Consider the following 5,941-nt stretch of genomic DNA (forward strand, 5'->3'; position numbering starts at 1 on the left):
TGGGTAGAAAAAACAGCAGGTTGGAATTTAATGCAAACAAGTGTGAGTTGGTGCACTTTGGGAGGACCAACCGAAGTAGGACTTACACAGTGAATGGTAGTGAATTGTGCTGTGCAGAGAACTGAGGGAATCTGGGAATACAATTCCATAATTCTTAGAGAGGGTCATAAAGACACATCGGCCTTTATAAATCAAAGTACTGAGTACAAATTGGAATGTTGTTCCAACAGTGATGAAGCAGCCTACAGAGGAGAACTCAACACTCTGACTCAATGTTGTAAAAACTAAGGAGTTTTTCATAGATTACAGGAGGTACAGGCTAGCCCCTATTGACATCAATGGGACTGTAGCTGAGAGGGTGAGTACTTTCAAGTTCCTTGGTATACACGTCACAGTGGATCTCACCTGGACTGTACATACTGGCTGTGTAGTGAAAAAAACACAACCGTGCCTCTGTCACCTCAGGTGGCTGAAGAAGGTTGGCATGAGTCCCCAAGTCCTCAGGACTTTTTACAGGGGCACCATTGAGAGCATCCTAACTGGCTGCATCATCGCCTGGTACAGGAATCACAGGGCACTGCAGAGAGTGATGCGGACAGCCCAGCACATCTGTGGATGTGAACTTCCCTCTGTTGAGGACGCTTATAGCAGCAGGTGCATAAAAAGGGCTCGGAATATCATCAGAGAATCAGGCCACCCCAACCACAAACTGTTCCAGCTGCTTCAGTCTGGCAAATGGTACCGTAGCATTAAGGCCAGGACCAAAGAAGAGGGACAGCTTCTTTCATCAGGCCATCAGATGTATCAATGCACTTTGATCTGATTGCATATCTGACTGTATATACATGTATACAAAACAATTATGTATACAATCTTAGTGTTTGGGCAATATCCTCCCACATTTCCCCTCTTTATTGCTTGTACATTGAGACAGAGACGCAACATAAAGATTTTTACTCCCAAATAAACAAATAAACAGATAGATAGATAAATGTCAAGGTTGTATAATATGTTGGTGAGGACAAACTAATATGGCAGGGGGATGGGAACCAGGATGATAGAGCTGAGGATGAGCCAGCAGGTTTACAAGCAGATGATGGGTGTAACATGAATGTAAGGAAAGACAAGCCAATGATTGGGTACAAATGCAGACAGAGCAAAGAGTTAAATTGTACCACAGAGGCAAATTCAAAAGGGCTGAAGGTAATGTATTAAAATGCGCGTAGCATTCAGAATAAGGTAGACAAACTCATGGCGCAATTAGAGATTGGTCAGTATGTTGTTGTAGACATCACTGCACTGTGGCTGAAAGAAGGCTGTAATTGGGAACTTAACATCAAAGTACCAAAATGACAGGTGGGAAGGCATAGGCGGCGGTGTGGCTCTGTTGGTAAGAGATGGAATCACCTCTTTAGAAAGAGGTGACATGGGTCAGAGAATGTTGAATCATTGTGGGTGCTGCTAAGAAACTGCAAGGGTAAAAAAACTATGGAAATCATATATAGGCCTCCAAATAGTAGCCAAGATGTGGGGTTGAGATTGCAAAGGGCATGTAATAAGGGTAATGACACAATTGTAATGGGGGAATTTGTTGGGAGATCAGGCAGTGAATGTAAGGAATTGAAGCCCAGGACTGGAGATACTGCGGTCACCTCTGGGTTGTGCTCAGGTCACAGCGTTATTAATGAACTGAAGCACCGAGGTGACTGGATATTTCACCGCGCTGATCACCTGCTCCCTGAATTTCGACTGAGTCACCGCATAAATAAATGTGTTTGTGCAGCAGCTGAAATTCATCAGCAAAGCCCCAACGTAGTGAAAGATCTTTTCAGAATCATGTAATCGAATCCTTTTCCCGAGACCTGATAATATATGACATGTCCAACGTATGTCATCCACAGGAGGATGAAACTGCCAGAGAGGGTGAAGAGTAAAACCACAGACCTCCTCCTGCTCTCCATCTCTGAGTCACTGCGGTTCTCCCCCTTGCTGTGACCCCTCAGCCCCTTACGGACCTGACTGGCTACTAAAATGTCCCTGACAGTCAGAGCACTGAGCAAAAGAATCACAGTGAAAGGGAGGAAGGGAGTTAAAACAGTTTTGAGCCAATCATATCCTATCCACCCGGGGTCAGTGAAAAAATTGTCCACGATCCAACAGAACCATGGTACATTGTCGATGATCATTATGGTTTCCCGCATGAAGTAGCAGGGAACGTTTTTCAGACAGAACATACGCCGGTTGTTGTTAGAACCATAACCGCAACTCTACCGGTACAATATTTTGTTCTCGGCTTCTGACAACAAATGGTGACAAACCGATCAAAGGTGAAAGTGACGGTGAACCAGACAGAACAATCTGGGACTGTGAACCTCAGTATCTCGATAACTCTGCACACAGGGGTAATGTTTAGAAAACTCCATGGAAAGTAATACGATTTAATTCGAACGAAAATGACCTCAGTGACAATGGTCAGTAGATCCGCCACTGCCATAGCCAGCAGGTAGCGAGTGGTGCAGGTAGCGAGGCCACACTTTCCCTGGGACAGGATCACAATCGCCACTAAATTCACTGGAGTGAGAGAGAGAAGAGAATAGACACTGGGTATTACTGGGCACATTCTCGTGGAATTCGGGTTTCAGCTAAAGAGCAGGAGTGCGAGAGTCAGTGAACGGCTGCTAATCTAACATTAGGCACAGGCCCACTGTCTCTGACCTGCCTTCTTCATTGTGGAGATAATATGACGTGTGGGTAACTGTCGGGGATAAAATCAAGCAGCAGGAACAACAACGATCGGAACACATCCTGATTCCAGTCGCTGATGGGATCGGTCTCAATGATGTAACTGTGACTGACCAGGCCTCTGGATACTCAACATCTGATGGGGCTGAGGAGGGATCCAGAGGGAAGAAACACACACACAAAATGCCAGAGAAGCATTTTGAACAGCAGCTCCAGCAGCATTCATGGAACTGTACAAACACTCAACATTTCTTCAGGATGCATTGCCCCTATTTTACTATGTGTCAGAGGGAAAGCAGGGGCAACTTAGTAACCAGAAGCTGAGTGGCTCCCTCAATGGATTAATTTTACAGCACAGTTAAAATATAGAATCTTAGTCATAGGGAAGTACAGCACAGAAAGAGGCCCATCTGGTCCATGCCAAAAGCATTTAAACTGCCTACTCCTATTGACCTGCACCAGGTCCAAAGCCTTCCATATCCCTACTACCTATGTACCTATCCAAACTGCCCTTGAGCATTGAAATCGATCTGACATGGACCTCTTGTGCTGGCAACCCATTTCTCACTCTCACGACCCTCTGGGAGAAGAAATTTCCCCTCATGTTCCCTTTAAACTTCTCATCTTTCATCCTTGACCCATGACCTCTGGTTGTAGTCCCACCCAACCTCAATGGAAAAAGCAAGACACACAAAATGCTGGAGGAACTCAGCAGGACAGTCAGCATCTATGGAAAAGAGTACAGTCAACATACTGGGCCGAGACCCTTCAGCAGGTCTCACTGCTTTTGCTCGTACTCAGTGGAAAAATTCTGCCTATACCCCAATCTCCTCTCAATCTTCTACATTCTAAAGAATACAATCCAAACCTATTCAATCTTTCCTTATTATTCAGGTCCTCCAGACCCAGCAACATCCTTGTCATTTTTCTCTTCACTCTTTCAACCTTGTTTACAACTGCACACAGTACTCCAAATTAGACCTCAGCAATGTCATATACAACTTCAACATAACATCCCATCTTCTGTATTCAATGCATTTACTTGTGAAGGCCAGTGTGCCAAAAGCTTTTCTTTAAGTCAGCAGACCTATGGACATTGGTTCAGCTGTTCAGACCCAACTATTGACCACAGGCAGTGAAATCCGAAAGTGACAGACTCCACAGGGAGACGTGAAACACAGGACCAGGTGTTCACTCTGATCAATAACTCAGAAACAATGACTTTCACAATGTAAAACTCTCCCAGTCACGACTTCCCAGAGGGCTGCTTGTCCACAGCACTGGTACAAATCCGGACAAAGTCCCACTAATACACTCTGAGTCACACTTTCCCGGGGAGCTGCCTGTCTCCAGCACCAGTACAATGCCGGAAAAGTTGTCCTTAAAGGACCAATGTGATCAATAACTCAGAAATTTATAACTCTTCTAGCCACACCATCCCAGAGAGCTGCCTGTTCCCATCACTCGTACAACACTGGAAGCAGTCCCATTCTACCTTCCCGGAGAACTGCCTGTCCCCAGCACTGGTACAACTCTCGACAAATTGCCATTAAAGGAGCAGGTGTTCACTCAGAAACAGTCAACACTACAATGTTTGACTCTCCCAATCACACCTCCCGGAGAACTGCCTGTCCCCAGCACTGGCACCACCCTGGGCAAGGTGTCATTAAGGCAAAAATAATGTTTGAGTCAATCCCATGAGTTAGACGAGAGACAAAGGTTTAGTTTCATTTGTCATTAAATATGAAAAATCAGAATGTTGAATTAACGGGATTGATATCACTGATGGATATTTGTGCAATGAGCATCAATTTGGAAGCTTGTAAAATGATCATAAACAGGCTCACACCAGTTAACACACATAAGTACCAAACATAAATTGCTTTGCTCACTCACCAGGAACTCCAATGACGGCAATGAACACGTACAATGTTTTCTCCACATTCCTGTACCTATTCCACATTGCAAACGCTTTCCCTGTCCAGTGATTTGTTCCCCTGTGCTACAGACAATCTCTCAAATTGAAATGTTGAGGCAGTACATGCCTAGGGTTTTTAATATCATTTAGCAACTCCTCAGAGACAGATTTAAAAATAAGGATTTTTAAATTATTTACCAACCGATTATGTCAGACAACTGCTATCCCTATAGTGACAGACTGTGATTAATTTAGTGAATTAATTGTGAAATGAAAACACTGGAAATTGTGATGGTACTGGTGGGGTGTAAATTGCGAGAGGCATTCTTTCAGCAATGGGAATATTGTTTCAATCACCATCAGACCGCAGTTTCACCTCGTGCTGTGTCAGTGCAACTTTTGTCCATCAGTTGAGGAATTTATATAGCAGATCCACTGAGCATAAAATGGCCACTCCATTCTGATTCTCCACCAGTTGTGATCGCAGCTCACCTGACTGCAACCTCGTCACTCTTTCCTGATTACCAGTAACCACCCTCAGTTTTTTGTGTGAAGTGTGCCAAACTTTGTCCTGAGTCAAAAACATGTCTACGTTCTTCACCATTGAGAGAATGTATGCTCTGAGAAAAGAGCTTTGGCCCACAGTGTATGTGCCAGTCATGACACCATATTAAACGGATCCCACCTGCAGACACATGATCCATCTCCCTATGTTCCTTACCTATCCATGTGTCAACTCTCACAGAGTTGTGTGTGTGTATGTATCTTTGTGTTGTCCATCTGTATGCGTGTCTCTGTATGTGTGCATGCATGTGTCATTGTGTGTGTGTATGTGTGTGCATCTGACTGTGTTTCAGTGTTTATCAACTGTGTGTCTGTGGGTGTTTGTGTCTGAATGTTGTGCATATGTGTGGTGGATATTTGTATCTGCATGTATCTTGTGTGTGTATTTCTGTGTTTGTCTTCTGTGTCTGTGTGTGAGTGTGCACGCGTTTCTGTGTGTGGGTATTAGTGTGCATATCTGTTTGTGTTTGTGTGGTGGTATGTATGTTTGTATGTACATATATCTGTGCAAGACGGAGTCTGTGTTTGTATGTCTGTGTAGGTATGTGTCAGTGAGTGTGTGGATATATGTCTGTGCGCGTGTGTATATGTGTGTATGTCAGTGTGTGTGTATCTCGATGTGTGCATGTCAGTGTGTGTGTGTGTGTGTCTGTGTCTGTGTCTATGCATGTGTATGTCTGTCTCTGCATCTGTGTGCTTGCATGTTTGAGTGTCTGC

General features: G+C 44.3%; 1 pseudogene; it reads right to left on the reverse strand.

The window, feature by feature from the left end:
- Positions 1 to 1,665: 1,665 nt before the first annotated feature.
- On the reverse strand, positions 1,666 to 4,806 carry LOC134353284 (probable G-protein coupled receptor 139; annotated as a pseudogene).
- Between the last annotated feature and the right edge of the window lie 1,135 nt (positions 4,807 to 5,941).

The sequence above is a fragment of the Mobula hypostoma genome, chromosome 10, assembly GCF_963921235.1.
Source record: "Mobula hypostoma chromosome 10, sMobHyp1.1, whole genome shotgun sequence".
NCBI classification, from domain to species: domain Eukaryota; kingdom Metazoa; phylum Chordata; class Chondrichthyes; order Myliobatiformes; family Myliobatidae; genus Mobula; species Mobula hypostoma.